We start from the raw sequence: 23,858 nt of genomic DNA on the forward strand, positions 1-23,858 counted from the left end.
AAAAAATCTTCCCCTCTCAAATATTTTTTCTCCTGCTTGGCCCTGATACTCCTTATGTGGAACATTTGGAGATACTGTTTATTTCTCATTTTTCCGAGACGAGGTTGATTAACGGATCCTGGATTGTGTAGTAAACAAGGCAACCAGAGGATTAACCAAAGCCATCTTTTCTCCAAAGCTATGCACTACCTTTCTCTCTTCTTCTATTCTTGATTCTGTAGCAGTCTTGGTCCAAAGGAGTACAAATGCAAAAGTGCCACCTGTTTTTACAGTCAGACAAACTAAAAAAAATGAAAAAGCGTCGCCGCTTGAATCTTCTCTTACTCTCATTTTTTAACTTGATATTAAACACAAGCCACAGACCCAGCAGCACATCTATCATCTCCTCCAGGTTCTACGTCTTTAGTGTTGTTGTCTTCTCCATTTAGATCACACAATCAAATACGTCACAGCAGCTTCACTCCAACCTCCTACTTCTGATCTGGGTATTGAAAAGAAACGAGGGCAAAGCGAGGCAACTCGGGCTGAGTAGGTACTAGTGGAAAAGCGCCATAAGACAAAAACAATAGAGTGACGACAACCAAATATTTGAGACGATAAACTTAATCCAACACTTAAAGCAGTATCACCCTGCTGAGCATGCTCAGTGTTGTAAATCTAACAGATGCTGATTGACTAAAAGCAAAGCCAGGAATGCACACAGTCTGCAGCCTCTGCTATGTTTCATTGGCCATTCAATTAATGCATCCAGTTGATTACAAGTCTTAAAAGGATCGTAATAGCTAAATCAGTATCGACAGGTCAGATCTTTAAGAAAATTGGAAATTCGAACTGGCAAAGATTATTGCAATCGCTGCATCCGTAGTACAAAAAACACATTTTAGTCCTTGGAACAGATCCACTATTTTCAATCACTGGCAAGAGATACTTCACAAATTTAATTTGATTATCCCCTAAATAAATAAAGCTAAGCAGCTGCAAACAGAAGGAAAATTCACAGCAATGGATTTCACCAAAAATGTAACTGTAAAAAATAAAACAATATATTTAAAGTGAATCCATTTCTGATTATTTACAAAGCTGAAATATAAGCAGCAGCAAATCAACTGTTGTGTCTCTGCTCCAGTGTGGGTCCAGGTCATATTGGTATGATTCATATTTCATGTGCTGGGCGCTGGAACTGTTGCAGATGAATAATACAGGTGCCTGACGGCTCAGTCTATCTGCCTCTTTTACATAAGGTTTTCCATGAACGGTAAAGCACATGTGCTCATATTCAACGAGGACAAAAGAGCGAGTCTCTCCTGTTGAGGAGAGATAGTTCAAAGGAGCCAATTCATGCAAATAATGACGACAGCCATCATGAGATATGAGGCCTTATAATAAAGATAATTTGCTCTGGAAAGACTGGCACTTTGAAGTGACACAAGGAGGCCCGGTATCCCGCTGAGCAGTGTAGTTGATTATACATGATGTGGTTGGTATTCTAAATGAAGCTTTTATATCCAGAAGTGCTGTTTTACCCAGTTATTTTGTCTCGTTGTTGTAAAGCATTTATCTCTTCTTTCTTTCAGGATTTTCATTTCTTATTATTTCTCTTTAGTTAATTGCCGAACAACGCAGTCTTTCTGCTGCATGATATTTCAACAGGATTCACACTAAATACATCAAATATGTACTAGGTGTGTTCTAGATGTCTTTTTTAATTATATATTATGTTAATGTATCCACCTAATTTGTATTACTTGAATTACATTTTCATTTAAGCAATGTTCTTGTGTAGATATTTACGGAAGAGTATTAGGGCCAGGCAGGAGAAAAATAAAAATAATATTTTAGAGGAGGAAGATTTTTTTTTCATTATGCACTTTGAGAAAAAAAGTCGAAATGTCGAGAAAAAAGTTGAAATGTCGAGATTTTTGCACACATATTAATGGTTGATACCATGCTGGTAAAAACCTAAGGCATATATATGTGCATTGTTACTATATTTAATATATATACATATATATACATATATATACGCATGAAATGTCGAGATTAATGTTGAAGTACAATTTCGAGAAAAAAGTCGAAATGTTGAGAAAAAAGGTGAAATTTTGAATTTAATCTTGAAATTGTACTTCAACATTAATCTCAACATTTCGGCTTTTTTCTCGACATTTCGACTTTTTTCTCGACATTTCGACTTTTTTCTCGAAGTGCACAATAAAAAGAAAATCTTCCCCTCTCAAATATTTTTTCTCCTGCATGGCCCTGATACTCTTCCGTAGATATTTGTGCAAACCTGTTGCCAAATAAACTGAGAAACACATGAGTGTTGTTGCACATCATCTAAACGGATGCCTCCCTGTTAAAAGTGATGTTTGATATTGCATTGATGAGTCAGTGCAATAGCTGTCATCATTATTCCACTCTATCGAGCTCTGCATGTCAGGGGCTCATGTATAATTGATGAAGCGGCAAACCATGTAATTACTCTCTGATCACAGAGGGAAACAAGGGTTTAATAAAACCAGGCATAATCTCAATAACGTGTGGGTGTTTTCTGTGGCCACACAGCCAGGCCCTTCCACTGACTGACGGAGGATTAATCCAACCTTCAGAGTCACTACAAACACACATATTCACCTCACAGATACCAGATCAAACAAGAGGACGTCTTTTAACCGGAAGTGTCCACGTCACACTGTGGTGATTAGGATCGCATGAGACAGCTTAAAGTTCTGTTCTTCAAACGGTTTGTTAGATGCTTTGAGTTGTGCGTCTGAGGAAGAGAAAGCACTCCCATCATCACCGGCCATCTGTTCTGCATGACGAATGGAAAAAACGTCTCTCCCCAGAAGAAAGAGGACGGGGCACAGCAGCAGAAATGAACAGAGATAGGATGTGACATGATGACTAATCCTGACGTTTAGCCTCGTGGATGTGCAGGGGAAACGTGAAACACACTGTTGGCATTTAGTGACACTGACAAATAATGAGTTAGTGTTTTAAGGAGGCCACTTGCCTGAAGCTGCGCTCTAATGAACCGTTGCACAATCAAATAACATCTTTCATATTGTCTGTTTCTGTTTTTTTCTTAATCCACAAACAGTGCACGTATCCTTCCACATTTCCCAACATCACCCATTCATCATCTTCACTCACTTTCATATCAGATCAGGATGAATTGCAGCGATTACTTCATTTTTGTTACCTCAACATTGTGTGTGAACAAACCTCCAGTAAACAGCCTTCAAAGAAAAAAGACAAACAAAATAAGTATTATTTCAATCAAAATGTGATTTCTTAACTATTGCTAAAATAATTCCTCAATTCTTTCTGCTTGGAGTTTTCTTTTCATGAATCTATTGGCAAATTTTTGTTCGTCTTGAAATGCCCAAACAACAAATACTTTTTGGGGGATCTTCAAATCACATTTGATCATCTTTTGTACTGATAATTCAACCAGAAGACCATCATATCCACCTAAGTTATATGCCTTCTGAAGCACCAAATACACTCTCCCACTTAAACAGGACTCTAATTAGGTGCTTTTCTTTTTTTTTTTTAAATACATATGACTTCCACAATGTAGGCAAATGAGTTATGTAATTCCTCTAGCGAGTTCTGGGTCATGCTTTCCTCCCAGCGACTCCTTTAGAGGCTCGTTGGAGAATGACCAACGGTGACTGAGCTCAAGCAAAGACAAAGCTGATTTCAGACTCTACAGTCCTCAGCCTTCTCTCCTGGTTTCTGCCCAGAACTCACAACCTTAAAGAGAGGTGTTTGAGACGTACATATGCTCCCTCTTTATCACAGATGTCTTATTCAATATCTGAATTGTAATTACATCCTAGGAGCATGGAAAGAATGCCGATGTTGATTTAATTGCGATAGATACTAGAATCCTCTTGCTGAAATGGTGATGGATAGACAGCAATCCATCCATCCATCCATCCATCCATCCATCCATTTACTCATGGGTCAATGACGAATAAGGATTTTAAACAGGTCAAAAAAAGAATATCTATTGCAGTAGTTCAAACATTAAGAATGTTGTGTACACATAAATTCATATAACATTTTTAAATTAAGTGATTTCAGAGTTTTTTGTCAAGATGAATTGGCACTAGTCTTAAAAAAGGTCATGTGGTGCAACCATGATTCATATTAAAATAAATTAATTTTCTTAACATCTTGACATCTTTAGTTTACAAGTTTTCAGGATTATACAAAATTGTTGTTTTTTTTAATGGTGGCGTCACATGATATTTCATAAAATGGACATCAGTCAAACTTTGTTTGTATATTATGATGGAAATATAAATACAAATGTGTATAAATCTTATACACTACAAGACATTTAGGAAACCATGCCAGATAGAAGAAGATTGATTTAAATACATTTAGAGTGATTTCAAAATAAGTTCTCTAAACAAGAGTCATGGTCAGACGGTTGCACCACATCACATTTTGACGCTTAAAACAACAACAAAATCCCAAATAACTAGTATTTTTGTAAAATTCAAGTGGGTCCATATGTGGGACAGGTAGTTCATATATATGATATTTTTTATCCATTTAAACCTTTTTTGAATTGAAAAAAAATCAGTTTTTCAGAAAATATCAGCATCACGTCATTGGCCCTTGTGCTTATCTCCGTTTGGGTTGCGAGGGCAGCAGCATAAGCAGAGACCAGACCTCCTTGTTCCCGGCCACCTTCTCCACTAAGGAAATACCAAGGCATTCCCAGATCAGTCCAGAAACATAATCCCTCCAGCGTGTCCAGGGTCTACGGAGCCTCCTCCTGGTTGGACATGTCTGAAACAACCTCTTAGGGAGGTGTTGAGGAGCATCCTCAACCAAACTAAACCTCTTAACTGCCCCCGTACTTGGAGACAACTCCCATGGTGGAACTTCTCCCCTGAGATGCAAAGGAGAGTCCAGCTGCATCGTGGAGGAAATTCATTTCAACTGCTTGTTCCCACAATCTTGTTCTTTTGGTCCCTACCCACAGTTCATGACCACAGGTTGGAACATACACTCACAGGCCACTTTGGTTGGTATACCAGATGTTTCTACAAACCGGATTCGGTTGAAGTTGGGAAATTGCGTAAAATGTAAATAAAAACAAAATACAACGATTTGAAAATCCCTCTCAACCTATATTCAATTGAATAAAATACAAAGACAACATATTTAATGTTCAAACTGATAAACTTGGTTGTTTTTTGCCAAATAATAATCAACTTAGAATTTCATGGCTGCAACACGTCCAGTAGAAGTTGGGAAAGGTGGCAAAAAATACTGAGAAAGCTGAGAAAAGCTTATCAAACACCTATTTGGAACATCCCACATGTGATCAGGCTAATTGGGAACAGGTGGGAACCATGATTGGGTATAAAAGGAGCCTCCCCAAACATGCTCAGTCATTCACAAGCAAGGAAGGGCCGAGGGTCACCACTTTGTCCACAACTGCGTGAGAAAATTGTTGAAGAGTTTAAGAAGAACTACATTTCTCAAAGCAAAATTGCAAGTAATTTAGGGATTTCAACATCTACAGTCCATAATATCATCAAAAGGTTCAGAGAATCTGGTGAAATCACTGCACGTAAGCGCCACGGCCGGAAACCAAGACTGAATGACCGTGACCTTATTTGAAAAAAGTTTGAGTTTGAGCATTAAATATGTTGTCTTTGTAGTGTATTCAATTAAATATGGGTTGAAAAGGATGGTCAAATCATTGTATTTTGTTTTTATTTACATTTTACACAATTTCCCAACTTCAACCGAATCCGGTTTGTAATAAAGTGGCTAAACTGACTGGTAAACAGAGAGCCCTGGGTTTTGCCTCAACTAACGGTCTCAGATTTGGAGGTGCTGAGTCTCGTCCCTGCTGCTTCACACTCAGCTGTGATGATTTGATGAAGCCAACAAGACCACATTATCTGCAAAAAGCAGGGAGGCAACGCTCCTGAGGTCACCAAGCCAAACCCACACCAGTGCTCGGGTGCACCTAAATGCTGTACATTAAAGTTATGACCAGAAAACAGCAGCCCAACACAGTCAGACTTACTCAGTATGTTTACATGCAGCAGTTCAATCAGATTTCTGATCGTATAAGACATCGTTCGGACTTTTAAACTGCATGTAAACACCTTAATCCGATCTACTTCGGACCTATTTCGGACATTTAATAATCGGATAGCAACACCTTGATAACTCGTTCACAGTCGGAATTTTAACGGCACATATACAGAGACATCTGATATTGCAGTCTGCACATGCTGGAGAATTTCCTCTGGGGCGTTTCCTTCCTTCCTTCCTTCACCCGGAAGTGAGAGGAGACGGCACGTGTTAAATAGTTGTTTGAACACCTTTAAAAAGATCGCTAAAGAGATGGCAGAAGCTTCATCAGGACACCGGAGCAGATCAAAATAAAGTGGAAATATATACGGAAGGCGTAACATTGGCGCCAAACAAAACACCCGTCAACCGGAAGTGTCTCTTTGTTGAAATGGTTACCATGGTTACCATGGTTACAGCACCACATAGCGTCACGGAGTCAGCCATGCTCTGGACATTTATCCCATTCTCTGAACAGCATGTAAACTCAGACAAGTGATCCGGTCTTCTGGATGTTTATCTGATACCATCAGAAATCCCATTTCTTTGCTGACTGGAAACTCAATCCACTTAACCCCTGGATGGTCTGTAACAACGGACTCAGTACCGACACTCCCAGAGAACCCCCTGCAGGATACCTTGACAGACATGGTCAGATGGCTTCCCCAAGTCCAGAATGCACATGTGCACGGGTTGAGCTATAGCCCGTTAGGACCCTAACACAGGGTATAGCTCTGGTCCAGTGTACCATGGTCTGGGCAGAACACAACTGTTCCTCCTGAATCTGATGTTGGACCATCAGTTGGACTCTCTTCTCCAGCATCCCAGTAAAGACCTTACTGGGGAGGCTGCAGAGTGACATTCTCATGTAACTGGCACACACCCTCCTGTTCCCCTTCTTAGAAAGGGGAACCACCAAGCCACCAGCCCAGTGTGCCGTTTCAGAGGCCCTGCTCCCAATGTCCCAATGTTACAGAGAAGTGTCCACCAATGGCACTTTTCCACTAGTACCTACTCAGCCCGACTCCACTCGCCTCGCTCTCGTTTCTTTTCAATACCCAGATCAGAAGTAGGAGGTTGGAGTGAAGCTGCTGTGACGTATTTGATTGTGTATCTAAACTAAGAAGACAACAACACTAAAGATGTAGAACCTGGAGGAGATGATAGATGTGCTGCTGGATCTGTGGCTTGTGTTCGATACCAAGTTAAAAAATGAGAGTGAGAGAATCTTCAAGCGGCAATGCTTTGTTAGTTTGTCTCTGCGCTGCTGAAAAGTCAGCTGGATCCGTGAGCAGCTATGAAGAGACAGAGCTCCTGGTAGATCTGGTCGTTCCTTATCACCGTCTAGATCCCTTTTTAATTCTCTCCTCAGCACCAGGTTTATGAACATCTGCACCTCAGAGTTGGATCATGAAACAGACTTTTGCTGCCGTTGCTGGTGGAATAAAATGAACAAGAAGCCGCCGTCAGAGTCTCTTTCGCTGATTTCCATCTCAGAGTGTGATGATGTCAGATACAGCCGACTCAGCCGCTTAGAACCTCGGCAGAAAAGATACAGAAAAGTATCTACTCGGCACGCCTTCACCTGCCTTGACCCCTAGTGGAGAAGCGGGCGAGGTGAGTCGAGTCGGGCTGAGTGGGTACTAGTGGAAAAGCCCCACAAGACTCTCTCTACAACACACGGAGCCTTGAGGAGCTAAGTGCCGACTTCCATCCCCAGAACCCTCAGTCCCGGTCACGGGCGTACCCGCTGGGAATACACAGGTTTCCTCTGTAGAAGATGTGTTGGTGGGACTGAGAAGATCCTCAAAGTATTCCTCCCACCCCCGAGCTACATCAACAGTCGAGAACACCCCCCCCCACACACACACACACACACCCACACACACCCACACACAATGCACAGTGTTGGGGAAACACTGCTTTAGGTGGAAGCAAACTACACATAGACAACATACAGCCCCCCAGCCAGGGGGCAATAAATAATCCCACTCCTACTTGACTCTCATCATGGGAATTTGGAGAGCCAGTTTCCATGACCGAGGGTCAGGACAACGAGGCATATACATTCACTATGGCCCCTCCTTCAGGAGCTTTACTCCTTCACTTGGGGTAATAATAACTCCTTTCCACAGTGGAGGACTTAATCCACTTGTTTCCAGTAAATCCTCATTGGGTTTAGAATTGGAAACACTGACAAACTCTGAGGCCACGTTTACACATAGCCGGGTATTTACAAAAACGGATATTTCACCCTGTCCGTTTTGAAAAATCTCTTCATTTACAGGAGCCCGCATAAATATCTGTTAAGGTGCTATGAGCAGCCAAACCTACAGGGGGCAGTGTAACGAGAAGATAAAGTCATGCTAGCCAATCAGAATCCTGGAAAAAAACATCAACAAATGACACGAGTAACTTCCAGTTACTTCCAAGATGAACGAGAGTCTTTAGTTTGGAGTGACAGAGAAGTGGAGTTACTTTTAAGTGTGACGTTAGAATATAAAACAGGTAAAATACAAGAAAATATTGACAAACAAATTGTAAACATAGGTGACGTTTCTGTCTCATAATGTGACGTTCTGAAGCCTAATTTCTCTCCGTTTACAAGCAAACGTGAAGACTCAGTTTTTGCAAATCTCCACTTTGGCCGGAGTTTTCAGAAATTATCATTTTTGGTGACTTTGAGCTTCGTTTTCGTGTAAACAAACGGCCAAAACGCATGAAAACCCCACCTTTTTTGCTACGTGGAAACGGGGCCTGAGACTTAATCACTCTCATAGGTAAGAGGTAGGTGGAATTGTTTTTTTGTTTGTTTTTTTAAAGCAGTAAATTATATAAATAGAAATGTCCAAAAAGATCAAGCAGGTCAAACTATGAATACCACTGGAAACCTCAACTTTTCAGGCCAGCAACTATACAGCAACTATACAAAAAGCTACATTCAAAGTAGAAACACATAAGAATATTTGTCATGGGCTAATTTGATGCACAGGAATGAAACATGTCAGTACACACAGATCTGCCCCCAGGGGGTTTCCCATGCCTGCTGTTGTTTCTGCAGGGGATCGTAATGGCAAAATCAACACCTACATAAACAGTCTGTACACATATATATACACGCAATACACACACACACACGCACGCACACACACACACACACAGTGTCTGACCTCATTCCTACAATCTGTCTCCTGGGGAAAAAGGTAGAGACAGATTAGGAGAAGAAAAAAATGATCTCATGCTAAATAAAGGTAAACAACACTTACAGAGATAAATTCAGAGCAAGTAGGAAGAGTATCTGATAAACCGCAGGGAGGAGGGACATTCAGGTTCTAGATGAGCATTAGAAGGAGATATAGGTATGATAGATAAAGGTATCAGTGTTAACACGCAGAACTGAGGGTAAGAAAGCAGAGAGGATTTGCCGGGCAGCAGATGGCTGCGTGAGTCACCTCAGCCCTGAAATGAATGTCCAGAGTGGAGTAGGGAGGTTGGACGGGGAATAGAAAAATAGAGATTGAAAGGGAACACAGAAAGAAGAGAGGGAATATCATTCATGTATTCCATCAGAGCGCTTTTGCCTCTCCTTAAATAGCCTGTCACCTGGGAAGAGGTGAACTCCTGCTGCTGTGTCTGATTTACTGATTTACTGCTGCACATACTGATTATGAGATGGTCCTAGAAGCTGAACCACCAACTGCTAAAGAATTCATGTTTGAAACTTGCAAATGTCTTAATAAGGAAGAAGATGATTTAACTCCACAGGGAAGTATTTAAGATGAGTTTGCCTATTCATCACGTGGATAAGGACTCAGAGAGTCATTTAAATATTTGGCCAAAGGATGGTCTCTACACAGTCCAATTAGCCACATTATCTCCAAAAAATAGCTAAGTGATGATGATAAATACTCAGGGCCGGTTGTATAAAATGATGACTACGGTGCATCTCAGATCAGAGGGGTGCACATGCCTGGCACGTTATTCAACACTAAATTATGTATTTTCCCATAATTTCAAGCGGAATGATACTAGCAAAACAAGAATATTTAAAGTGTATTTCAAATGCTTTATTGCAACAATATTGTTGCAGAACAAAGAAAATGCTACATTTAGTCTGGGCTACCTCACCCATCAGACAATCTAACAACAGATGTTTCTGACCCTGAAAATAAAACATAGAAATTCAAACTAATTTTATCTATACAGCTCAAAACCATCACTAAACATGACATTGTCATTTCAAGTGGAATGATACCAGTCAAACAATAATATTTAAAGTGTTTTTCAAGTGCATTTTTGCAGCAATATCGCAGAACAAAGAAAATGCTACATTTAGGACACGTTTACACAACGTTTGTATTTACAAAAACGGATATTTCCCCCTCTACGTTTTGAAAAATATCCTCGTTTACACGAACCCTGATAAATACGCTGTTAAGGTGCTATGAGCATCCAAACCTGCAGGGGGCAGTGTAACGAGAAGATAAAGTCATGCTAGCCAATCAGAATCCTGGAAAAAAACATCAACAAATGACACGTGTGAAGCCTGAATATTATGGTTCCGCGTTAAGTCGACGGCGTAGCCTACGTACGGTGCGCGTACCCTACGCCGTAGGCTCTGTGTTGGTGTAACGTGGAACCATAAATCAGCTTTGACTGCCAGTTACTTCCAAGATGAACGAGAGTCTTTGGTTTGGAGTGACAGAGAAGTGGAGTTACTTTTAAGTGTGACTTTAGAATATAAAACAGGTAAAATACAAGAAAATATTGACGGTGGCCAAACAAATTGTAAACACAGGTCGCACTCATGACGCTGGTGACTTTGAGCTTCGTTTTTGTGTAAACGAACGGCCAAAATGCATGAAAACACCACCGTTTTTGCTCCGTGTAAACGGGGCCTTAGTCTGGGCTACCTCACCCATCAGACAATCAAGCACCAGAAAATAAAACATAGAAAAATAAATAACAAAAATAAATATAACCTGTGTGGTCCAGTCAATCTGGCAGAAACCACCATACCACAGCAAAAGGTGCAGGTTTTATGGGACTGGAGACGGTCCCATAAAAGAGCAGCGTCTTGCTGGTGCAGGTAACTGCACGCTGGACGCAGATGAGTGACGTACACTATAGCCTGAATTATGGTTCTGCGTTAAATCGACGCAGAGCCTACGGCGTAGGGTACGCGGCGACACGCATCGTACGGTACGTGTCGCCGTGTACCTTACACCGTACCTTACGCCGTACGCTCTGCGTTGGTGTAACACGGAACCATAAATCAGCCTTTACGCGCGCGCACTTGTCAGTTTTCTTTTCGTCTTTTCATCTGAGCATGCAAACACATAAACTGAGGGTGCAATGCTTATGCACCCTCGTAGACCCAGGCCTGTAAATACTGAACAGGAATAGGGGTAGTAATCCCCGACAGTCTGTGAAAGTGAAGTTCAAACAAACCTACACCAGTAGTGTGGATATTTAAGGGTCTGTGTTCAAAAATGATTGGAAATTTCAGTCAAGAAACCAGAAAAATATGTCAACACAGACTGTGGAAAACATTTGTTGAAAGAATCCGCATGGTAAGTTACAAAAGATGATCTTTTTTATCCAGAAAACAAAAGCAGAAGTGTGACAGTTTAAAGAGGACATGTGGAAAAAATACAAAGCTCATGAGCCAGTTAAAAAAACAATTGACCCAAAGTCATGATTTCAATCATCTTTTCTAATTAGTATGGATTCAGAGGGAGCCTGATGACATTTCAAGGAAGCGGCGGTACGTTAAAGGATCATTTTTGAACAGGTTAGTACATAAAACCATTCCCACTGATCTAAAGAATGAAGATGCCTGCATTTTTGTTCCAATGTAATTTACAGGAATATTTCACAAAGCAGCGAACCACAACTTAGCAACGAGAATAAACTAATGAAGCAATTCTTCATCTGAAGGCAAATTATTTAATGTATGTCTTGCAAATGAAAAAGCGTCCTTTTCATAGATCCCATTCTTACAGAATTAGAACAATTTACCTATTTTTTTCAATCAAAAGAATATTTTAATGTATGTGGTGTTATTATTGAGGGACAAAAAAAACAACATAAAACCAAAATTACAATCTCTGAATCAATAGAATAAAAATAGCTATTCTAAATTCAACCATGTGTTGTAGCAGTCGCCTCCTGTCTCTGGATCAATAGTGACCTTTGACCTTGCTCAGGGGTGTCGATGTTTTCCAAGAGCCTTTCTTGTTGGCTCATAGTCGGCTTTAACAAGGAGCCATCAGGAATACATCAAAGCCGTGTTATCGACGGCTCCTACAGGCATCTATACGGATCTGGATACTCTGATGTTATCAGGACTCACAATGTCTTTAATGAGAGTTTGAGCAGGTGGTCTGGGGTGAAACATTAGAGAGCAGAGAGAAGCAGAACAGTCCCCCGTCTTTCTCCTCCAGAAGCCAGGATAACACTAAATCCTACATACTAGAGGAGCAGACACGTTTGTCCACATTATCAAAACATTATAAAAGTGTAGAAATCATGGTCATTTCTGCCTGGTGATTTTAGTCAACAAAACAAATTTTACATTTTTCAAATAACAAAATAACATATTTGAACCATTTTCCAGACAATAAAATAACATTTGAACAATTTTTCACACAATAAAATAACTGAAAAAATCAGAAAAATGGTTCAAATATGTTATTTTGTTACTTGAAAATTTTTAAATATGTTTATGTAAAATATGTTTTGCTGATGAGAAAATATGTTTCTCTATTTTTCTTATTTTTGTGAGGGGGGATATCTATTGTTTTTCGGCACTACCTTGTTATCTATAGCTGATATAACATGAATTACTCCTATGTGGGAACAATAAAGTTCTTATTTTTGTCATCTGAGAAAATTAAATATATTATATTAGGTGCCTAACTGTTTCCCAAGTATATTAGTGCGTGTGTGAATGAATAAATGAGACGTAAAACGTACATTTCTTTGTAGAAAGGCGCTTTATGAAAATAAGTCCATTTACTTGTATTAGTTTACAGCGCAGTCTTGAACATCCAATATGGCGGCGACGTTGACGTATCGCAGCAGCTCCATGGGAGGATACGGATACATGTCTATGATTTTAGTCAGTAGTTTTGTATCGGTCAGTGCTAACACAACACACTGACAGCAAAGAAGCTAAAAGAGATGTCCTCACATAATACTACGGCCAATGCACCAATGCACGAAGCATTCGGTCACGTGGCCAATTGGTTCGTACGGGACGCAGCCTTTTTGCTTGGGAAGCTGACGGAAACTTGGCCACCATACAATCAATCAAAGTTAGCTTCGCTCCCAGCTCCTTTAGCCGAAACCTGCTGAAATACCTACAGAGCTGTCGTCACACGTTTACAGCCAGATATACCGTTTAACACAGGGGTCGGCAACCCGCGGCTCTAGAGCCGCATGCGGCTCTTTAGCGCCGTCCTAGTGGCTCCTGGAGCTTTTTCAAAAATATTTGACCTTTTTTTTTCCTTTTTTCTTCTTTTTTCTACCTTTTTTCTTCTTTTTTCTACCTTTTTTCTTCTCTTTTTTTTCCTTTTTTTCTTCTTTTTTTCAATTTTTTTCCCCTTTTTTTCTTCTTTTTTTCCCTTTTTTCTCTTTTTTCTTCCTTTTTCCTTTCCTTTATAATCTCGACATTTCGACTTTTTTCGCAAAATTTTGACATTTTCCTCGACTTTTCGACTTTTTTCTCGACATTTCGACTTTTTTCTCGACATTTCGACTTTTTTCTCAAGATTGTACTTCAACATTAATCTCGCCATTTTGACTTTTTTCTCGAAATTTCTTTTTTGCTTAAAGGAGCTGTATGTAAGAGCAATAATAAAACGAATCATAAAATGACCCCAATATGTCAACAGACATTTAAAAATCATGTTCATTTCAAATACTTATGTCACTGACAACAGCAGTCAAGCCAGGCTATTCCAGTTTAAAAAGAGGAGTTGCAGCCCTCAACTGATGTTTATGTTGTCATTTTTTGTTTTGGCCTGAAGCTCCACCCTCCACCTATCTCCCAATCACCAAGTCAGTATTGTTTCTGAAGCTCCACCCTCCACCTATCTCCCAATCACCAAGTCAGTATTGTTTCTGAAGCTCCACCCTCCACCTATCTCCCAATCACCAAGTCAGTATTGTTCCTGAAGCTCCACCCTCCACCTATCTCCCAATCACCAAGTCAGTATTGTTTCTGAAGCTCCACCCTCCACCTATCTCCCAATCACCAAGTCAGTATTGTTTCTGAAGCTCCACCCTCCACCTATCTCCCAATCACCAAGTCAGTATTGTTTCTGAAGCTCCACCCTCCACCTATCTCCCAATCACCAAGTCAGTATTGTTTCTGAAGCTCCACCCTCCACCTATCTCCCAATCACCAAGTCAGTATTGTTTCTGAAGCTCCACCCTCCACCTATCTCCCAATCACCAAGTCAGTATTGTTTCTGAAGCTCCACCCTCCACCTATCTCCCAATCACCAAGTCAGTATTGTTTCAGCATCCGGGTTGCCAGCTCGGCTCTAATTATGGCAGCCATGGCAGCCTACGTTCCTGCTGCATTCTGCAGCCTACCTGGCAACCTCTGGTCGGGGGGAGGAGGGGGAGGGTACACGCCGCTCAACAATATTTTGAAAGTGACTGCAGTACCAGTTTTGGCCATTTCTTACAGACGGCTCCTTTAAGTGCATAAAGAAAAATAAGAAAGAAAAATATAGATTCATGCAGCATGTGTTGCCTTCATTCTAAGGCTGATACAAGACTTTTCATTTTTTGAGGCTCCAGACATATTTGTTTTTTGTGTTTTTGGTCCAATATGGCTCATTCAACATTTTGGGTTGCCGACCCCTGATCTAACATGTTGACTCAATGGAAGTAAAGTAAAGTAAAGTAAGTGAAATAAAAGGAATGACAGTCGCATTTATCAAAGGGGTTAAAACAGATGGTTGCTTTGCTAAGCGTGGTAGTTTAATGATTATGGACGAAGAAACGACAGCGACTACTCATTGGCTGAGCCAACTGTCAATCAATCATGTTAGAAATACATTGAATGCTTTATGTAAAACACTCCTGTTGTGGTACATTTCTGTTTCCTGTTTTTAACATACATGTACATGGCGGCCGTAGTGATTAAGATTAAAAGAAAACCCCCCTCTACATTGGTGTCATATGCCAACAAATCTGAACAGAGTGCCGGTTGATTTATCCTTTTTTTCTTGTAATCTCCAACTTCATCAAATGTACTTTACTGAAAATGTAGCAAAGCATGTCTGGAACCAAATGGTTCAAATGACGTGTGGTCACATGGATTATGTTCATGTTAGAGAGCTGAACGTAATTCAGAACTCCTGCTGAGCAGAGACCCCCTGCCAGGGGGTTCCTGAGCTCCTCTCCTGCAGGGACATTTTCAGCCGGGAATGTTCCTGAGAGACACTTTCACAGGATGGTTCCTGGTAATGGAGGCCCGGCCCACGATCTGGACCCCCCGCTGGTGCAAACGCACCTACCGGGTCATAGGGGCTCGACCTACAGGAGGTTCTTTGGTGGGACTTGTCTGTGGTGTAGTGCTACCTTAAACTTTCTCCAACCTCTTTTAATTATTTTAGAATGTTGTGTTATTGTTGTGTGATTATCAAATATAATAAAACATGTCAGCATGTTACGATTTGCAAATGAAAATGGGTATATGGCGTTTGTTGAACTTATAAAACATGGTAATATTACAGGCACAACATAGATACGTAGTACGTACATAGTACGATCTAAAAAAGGCAGACATAAGCTTCTATCATCTTTTAACATCTAAAGTGCAGTATTTCTACAATTTTTGAGGACTGCACTGCACTCAAAATCGTAACAAGAATATTTGTCTTATTTCTAGTTAAAATGTCTCATTTTTAGTCAAAAAAATCTCTTTACACTTAAAACAAGACTCATTACCAGAAAAATAAACTGTTATTTGACAATTTTCACCTGTTTCAAGTAGATTTTCACTTGAAATAAGTAGAAAAATCTGCCAGTGGGACAAGATTTATCTTCTCATTACAAGCAAAAAAATCTTGTTCCACTGGCAGATTTTTTCTACAAATTCTAAGTGAAAATTTACTTGAAACAGGTGAAAACTGTCAAATAACAAGTTATTTCTCTGGTATTGACTCTTGTTTTAAGTGTAATAAGAGTTTTTGACTAAAAATTAGACATTTTAACTAGAAATAAGACAAATATTGTTGTTAAGATTTAGAGTTTTTGCAGTGTGTGAGGTCAGGAGTAGCAAGGTGAAGCAAGGAGATTAAATATCAAATGGCTGCAAATACATGAAATTATCAAGGCAGCAATAGGAAGGGAGAGTTGGGAACGGGGGAAGACGGGATGAGAGCGATGAAAGGGTGAGGGATGTGACGATTAGCAGCATGTAGAAAGACATGGGGGAGGGTTGGTATTGGGAGATAAAAAGACTGCCATTGATCAACCGTCACTTGTGTTTACAGGGACCTGATAAACAAGCATCAACACTTGTAAGCTGTATGAACTAAAGTGTATTTACAAGTGGAAACCATCATCTGTGCAGCCAACATCATGCTCAGCAGAGTTGTTTCATTTGTTTCATTTGTTTCATTTGTTCCATATTATCATTAACATTTCCCCATGTGTACCAAAACTATACTCTTTTTCCTCAGTGCTTTTACACCTTTACACACTTTATGCTTCAGAGTTCAGGAGAATATGGATGTTTTCAGACCTGTGGCCCGTTTGTTTTGTTCCGATTCAGGGGCTAAATCAATACAGTTGTTTCGTTTCTCGTTAGTGGGGCAACCGTCTGTAGCGGTTCAAAGCTGTTAACTAATGCCATGAACCAACTGTTCTCTCATTGGTCAGAACTGAACGCGGAAGGAGTTTCCTCTTCCGTACCCCGGGAAAAACAACAATGGTTATAACCCTTTCACATAGAGGGCGAAAAGCGCAGACCGCCGCTGCAATCCCATTCATTTATGTGCTGCCGGCGCAAGAGCGGACAGCTCTGCTGCCGAGCTCAGCGGCGGGCGAGGGCCGCCTGCTGCGGCGTTTGCGCTGCACAAACCCTGCCCGAATTGAACTCTTTTTAATTCCACCGTGCCGCGCTGTCACAACATCTCGGCACGTCCAATAGGAAAGAAAGTGGTGGAGGCTGCACCGACTCTTCTCCTTGAGTCGCGGTCGATTATGTTCTCACTCCAAATAAAAAAAGCGCCCCGCTCCAGGTCTGGAATGTCAGCGAGCCTAGACCACCTCTCCTAGATCTCGGCTCGCTTGTTTTGACCGGCATCCGAGCACGATTGCTGTGTTTACATGTACCAAACGATCCGATCTTTAGGGGGAAACGCTCCCTGTTCCGGAACAACTGCTCCAAACGGGACATGTGTGAAAGCACCCTTAGGCCCAGTCCCAATCTCCCCTAGTACTACTTTTCAGTCCTACCCCTAAATTTTGCGCGTTCCCATGAGGGGAGTGGTGTCCCAATTCCTCTCTGCATGTAGGGCTAGTGGACATAAGGAGGGCTAGTGGACATAACGAGGGCTAGTGGACATAACGAGGGCTAGTGGACATAACGAGGGCTAGTGTGTATGAATCTAGCCCTTCACAGCGAGGGATTTCAGATTCTGACTCACCGACCGAGGGCCTGAGAAAATTTCCCAGAATGCTTTATGTCATCATTTGCAGACTGAATCAAACAAAAAAACATGGCGGACATTTCTCATTTTTTAGTGAATAAAATCAATATTTTGAGTTAGTTTCAGCATAAAAATGCGTTTTGATTACATTTCTAGCGAGAAATATATATTTACTTTCATAATATTCACTCAGTGCATGTACATAATCACTTGCTTGCTCGTTTTTGCAAAGTTTTTTCAGATCTCGCCAGAATAAAGCCTGATTTATGGTTCCGCGTTACACCAACGCAGAGCCTACGGCGTCGCCGCGTACCCTACGCCGTAGGCTCTGCGTTGGTGTAACGCGGAACCATAAATCAGGCTTAATGTGAAGCTGCAACGTTTTCAACCTGATCTCACAAAAATCCGTGAAATGCCCAGGACCACTTATGTACCCGAACCTAAACCACGCAGTGACGTAGCAAGTGGTGTCCCAATCCCTAGGGAAGATTACAAAGCCCTGCCACTGGCGAGGCTCAAGCTCATTTGAGGCAGATAAATAAATTACAAAGACAATTGGTTTAAAGAATATTGCTAAAAAGAAAAAAAATGCATAGTAGACATGTTGCTGGTTGTGCAGTGACGTCAAAAGATGGTAATACATCACCTTACCCAAAGATCTAACAAGAGGAAAAAGCTGAATAGCTAACAAGAAACCACGCATTGAAGAGCAACAAATGTGTTTGGTTTCCCCAAAAACTTCCACTAACTTCTTCCCATGTGATAACAGTGAGACACTCGAGTGTTAGGCTTTATAAAGTTCAAAAAAGAATCTTAAACATTACTGGCTACGTCTTCTGGAGAGCTCAAATATTCAATTCCTTGGTCCTTATTTTGGGCTGAACAAACTGAGGACAAACCAGAACACCATCAAGACTGAAGAGCAATGAAACTGTAGCCTTTTTATCTTTTTATCAATGGCAGATGGAAATTGCTAATGACTTACCCCAGGAAGCCTTGTGGTCCTCCTAACAGGGATGATTAGCCTCTCATGAACTTCTAAGCCCTGAGTCCAAACCTCTCTTCTCTCCCCAGCATCAATATCTCTATGCAAACCTGCTTATGTCAACTCAATTTATTTTCCAATTTCCCACAGGGTGAGAGAGTGGCTCTCCCTCTCTTTCTCTGTCTGCCATTCATCACTCCACACCTCTCTATTTCTGCTGCGTCCCTCCATGCGTCCAATCCTCTTGTCTTTAATTTGTATTCTTCTCCACCGTCAATTGAAACGTTATCTAGTGTAGGTGTAGCACATTGATTTCTCTGCTACCTTGTGCTGGGCAGGTGAGTCAGACGAGGTAGACGGGAGGAGGAGATGTCTCTATTGTGGTTTCAGTATGCATGGAAACAATTAATTGAAGAAAGGATCAAGAAAGATGCCTGTGGGTGTTTGTCTGATCCACCTGTCATGTTATTAGTTTGTCTAGTTACACTGTTGCTTTTTGTGCATGGCTTTTTATTCTGTGTTTAGTTCTTTTGTCTTGTTGGTTTTTGGCCTGTTAGTGTGTTACTGTGTCTCGTGTTATTAATGTTGATGTTACTGTTGCTGCTTCATGTTGTTTCTGTTTTCGTTTGTAGCAATTGTCTGTTGTTGAGCTTACGTTAACCTGTGTGTGTTTGTATTTCAGCTTAGTCTCTTACCTTTTAATCTTTATTCTGATGTAGCCTTCTTATTCGGAAACGTTTTACGTCTCATTTATTCATTCACACACGCACTAATATACTTGGGAAACAGTTAGGCACGAAATATAATATATTTAATTTTCTCAGACGCCCCATGGAGCTGCTGCGATACGTCATCATCGCCGCCATATTGGATGTTCAAGACTGCGCTGTAAACTAATACAAGTAAATGGACTTATTTTCATAAAGCACCTTTCTACAAAGAAATGTACGTTTTACGTCTCATTTATTCATTCACACACGCACTAATATACTTGGAAAACAGTTAGGCACCAAATATAATATATTTAATTTTCTCAGATGGCAAAAATAAGAACTTTATTGATCCCACATAGGAGTAATTCATGTTATATCAGCTATAGAGAACAAGGTAGTGCTGAAAAACAATATATATCCCCCCTCACAAAAATAAGAAAAATACAGAAACATATTTTCTCATCAGCAAAACAATACAATAAAACAATAATAATAACAATAAAATAACTGAAAAAATCTGAAAAATGGTTCAAATATGTTATTTTGTTGTTTTGACTATTTTACACCAGTCCAGGGACAGCAGATGCAAAATAGCCTTTTTGGCTAATTCTGGCATATTTTACATGTGTTTAAATGTATGTATTAATGTGCATTGTCCCTGATAACTAAACCTTTAAATAAATAAATAATGAAACCAAGCAAAAACACCAAAAAGATTAAAGTGATCCAGCTTCAAGAGCCTCCTAGCTTTCTTGATTTTGTGTTTTTATGGCACGTTTATGACCTGGTTCTGTGTCAGGTCTGATCAGCATCTGATAAAACTGTGTGCACAACCTGCCAGCGGACAAATACCACCAACTAGCAGAACTGCTAGCAGAAAGAAGGCAGATGTAAACCTCTGGCTTTTTCCTGCATTTGCAAATATCCATAAAGTATTAAAGTTAAGTATTAAATACGAGTACAACAACGTCAGCGAGAGCGTGAGCTGATATCCACGCTGCTTTGCCACGAGCCAAAACAAGCACGAGCGTGAGCACAGGGGGCCGGCTGCAGAGGAATACACTATTGACCAACCAGGAATTCATCAGTCACAATAATTAATCTTGTGGGAGACGGGTTTGTGTGTGTGTGTGTGTGTGTGTGTGTGAGTGAATCTCTCCCAGAGAGCGCCTCAGAGAGAAATGGGGCGGGACTGGCGTGATAATATTGGAGATATCTTGCAGTTCAACCACCCCTAACAAGCACTGGAACACAAGCAGACAGACACACTCACACAGTCTCAGAAGGTCAGCCATGCAGAGGAAGATCCTCACGTTCCCTCCACCTGCAGATCACATAACATTCAACTCCAGCCGTCTAGCTATGCTTTTCTCTTCAGAGGAAAAAAGTCGTACATTTTTGGAGTTATATCTTCAAGTGAGGAGGCTTGAAATGCTTGATAAGTGGTAGGAATATTTGAATAGGCAAACAGAAAGGTCGTAAAATTGAACTGCACGATCAAAAGAGTCTAAAAAAGGCTATCTGTGTCCATGCAAAGCATCACATTACACCTGCTGTCATACCCTGACTTCCCTCCATACAAGGCGACATGAATTATTCAACAATCCCCGCTTTGTCAACTAGAACACCTCAGATTAAGCATAATCAATTCTAACTTGCTTTTACCATTCATAAAATGACAGGAACACTATATTGGAAAAGATTCCCCCAAAACTCAAACAGAGGGAACATAATTATGCAATTATACCACAAATATATAGTATTAGTAAAGGAAACTCCATGCAGTCCTATCACTCACAAAGCAGAGCACATGCTTCCTCTTTATTTCCAGTTTTTTTCCTACTCTGAAGCTATATCCTTCACAGACACAAAGCAAAGGATGCTACAAACTCTTCACCAGCAGAAAAGCCAAAGCAGCAGAGAGGAATATGTGCAGGTTTGGATGCTCACCTTTGTTGGGAGTGTCTGCTTGCAGGCGTGTTGGGAGTGAGCTGAGCTCTGCAGCGCAGCGGGCAGCCTCTCCTCTCTCTCCGTCTCTCCCACTGCCAGCTCCAGTATGAGTGTGAGACTGCGTGTGAGTGAGTGCGAGCCCTCTCACTGCCTATTGTTAGAGGGGAGGGAGCCAGACTGAGCATGCTCCGACGTGAACAGCCCTCGTGGTCGACATGGAGACGGGGGAGAAGCGGCTGTCCAGCTCAAGTTGTGAGGTCCTTTACAAGCAGCACTGGAGTTGAGGGGGGATGAGGGGGGAGGAGGGGGGTGAGGGGGGAGGGCATCCCTCCTGGAATAAAAACGGTCAAAATCATCCCCCCTTTCCATCCCTTATGTCATTTCATCAATCAATGTGGTTTTACTGCTATTTCAACATTTAGAGTCATCACCAGGAAAATAACACCAGAAAAATAACTTATTTGACAATTTTCACCTGTTTCAAGTAAATTTTTCACTTGAAATAAGTAGAAAAATCTTATTTCAAGTGAAAATCTACTTGAAACAGGTGAAAATTGTTGTTTTTTCCAGTGATGAGTCTTGTTTTAAGTGTAATGAGATTTTTTTATTAAAATGAGACATTTTAACTAGAAATAATACAAATATTCTTGTTAAGATTTTGGGTTTTTGCAGTGGATCTGCAAAAAAGTGGGGGTTTTTGTTTTGTTTTTCTTACTTTAAAAGCCACAGGCTTGAATTCATTTAGAAACACTGAAACTCCTCCTGCAGCACTTTTCAAATTAACAAAAATATCCCTTGCATCACTTAAATACAAATGAAGGTATTCCCAAACACCTAAACACCTAAACAAGTGTAATGAGATTTTTTTACTAAAATGAGACATTTGAACTAGAAATAAGACAAATATTCTTGTTAAGATTGTGAGTTTTTGCAGTGATCCATGTTACTTATCCTGTGAAGGACAGAGTCATATTGATAAGTTCAGAAAAGTGTTTTTTATTGTAGTGTTTTGATGTATTTGATGTAAGCCCAGTGGATATTTAAAGCTTACAGAAGGCTGCATTTAACTGCTGCTATGTCATTCCTGCAGTATTTCTGCAGCTGTTTTGGTCACTGCTATTATTTGTAATATATTATATTATTTGTAATCAGCACAAATTACCTGTCCCCATATGATAAAATCCACCATCCCCCCTGATTCTTTTTTACAACTCGAGTGCTGTTTACAACGCACGCAGACAAAAGCAGAGTGCAGAGCAGACAGGTGCTGCTGTGTCATCGGTGTGGGCATGTTTCAGCACCGGGGGGGGGGGGGGGGGGGGGGGGGGATGCAGCGTTAATCATCAGGCAGGATGAAGTGACAGCTGCTCTGGTGGCTGATGACCGGGATCACACACAAGTTCACATAGTGTCCCGGATAAAAGTGATCCACGGCCAGAGGTGGGTAGCCAAAAATTGTACTCAAGTAAAAGTACTGTTACTTCAGAATAATATGACTCAAGTAGAAGTAAAAAGTAGTCATCCAAATAATTACTTGAGTAAAAGTAAAAAAGTACTTGGTGAAAAAACTACTCAAGTACTGAGTACCTGTTGAGTAACGTCTGATTTATTTTTTTAACACAACCATTCAAACAGACAAAAGTATAAAATAATAATCTTCAGGCAAATTAAATCAATAAAATAAAAAAATAAATTAAAATCAATAAAAAATAACTTAAATTAAAATAATCTTAAAGTAAATTCAAGTACTTTAATACATAATAAAATAAAAAAATAATAACAGAATAAAAAAATTAATTGAGCACAACTAGCACAAAATTTCCAGCCTTTGTACTTTTCTTTTTTAACCAGCAGAACTAGAACAAACATGAACTCATAGAAACTCTGTGTGTGTTTGAGTCTGTGTAAATGTGACAAAACATGCAAAAACTAACATTTTTCCCAAAGAATCACCCAGTGATGTCATGAGATTGACGTGTACGTGGATAAAAGGGATAAAAGAAAAGTAACAGCTCAACGTAGCCTAATGTAGTGGAGTAAGAGGAACAGTTTCTTCTTCACAAATCTACTCAAGTAAAAGTAAAAAGTATAGTGATTCAAAACTACTCCTAAAAGTACAACATTTCCCAAAACTTACTCAAGTAAATGTAACGGAGTAAATGTAACTCGTTACTACCAACTCTGACAACAACTTTCCCTCTTGACCTGATTGATTGCCACAAACAAGACACAAGACAACTTTGCCAGCTACACAAAATACAAGCAGAGTTTGATTTTATCGACATATTCTAGTCCACTAATGTTCCTGCAGAGACAGGAGAACAAAAATGTAATTTTCATTGATTTGATCATAAACTCCACATGAACAATCATTGGCTGAGTTAAACTGTGAAATATGTTTAGGATGTTTGTTTATCCAAG

At 40.3% G+C, this 23,858-nt stretch overlaps 1 protein-coding gene across 4 annotated transcripts in view; it reads right to left on the minus strand.

Annotated features, from left to right (window-relative positions):
- The window catches only part of si:dkey-91i10.2 (uncharacterized protein LOC555224 homolog), a 134,416-nt gene that overhangs the window by 70,079 nt on the left and 40,479 nt on the right, over positions 1-23,858 (minus strand). For 2 of the 4 annotated variants that reach the window (XM_061723072.1, XM_061723069.1), the window contains exon 1: positions 21,438-21,550. The exons of 1 other annotated variant lie outside the window; for it this stretch is intronic. The gene's annotated coding sequence lies outside the window, so the exon portion shown is untranslated. Of the gene's footprint in view, positions 1-20,760; positions 20,814-21,437; positions 21,551-23,858 lie in introns of those variants that run through there. One more of the 4 variants, XM_061723071.1, reaches the window with a different exon arrangement.

This window comes from Cololabis saira, chromosome 6, assembly GCF_033807715.1.
Source record: "Cololabis saira isolate AMF1-May2022 chromosome 6, fColSai1.1, whole genome shotgun sequence".
NCBI lineage: Eukaryota > Metazoa > Chordata > Actinopteri > Beloniformes > Belonidae > Cololabis > Cololabis saira.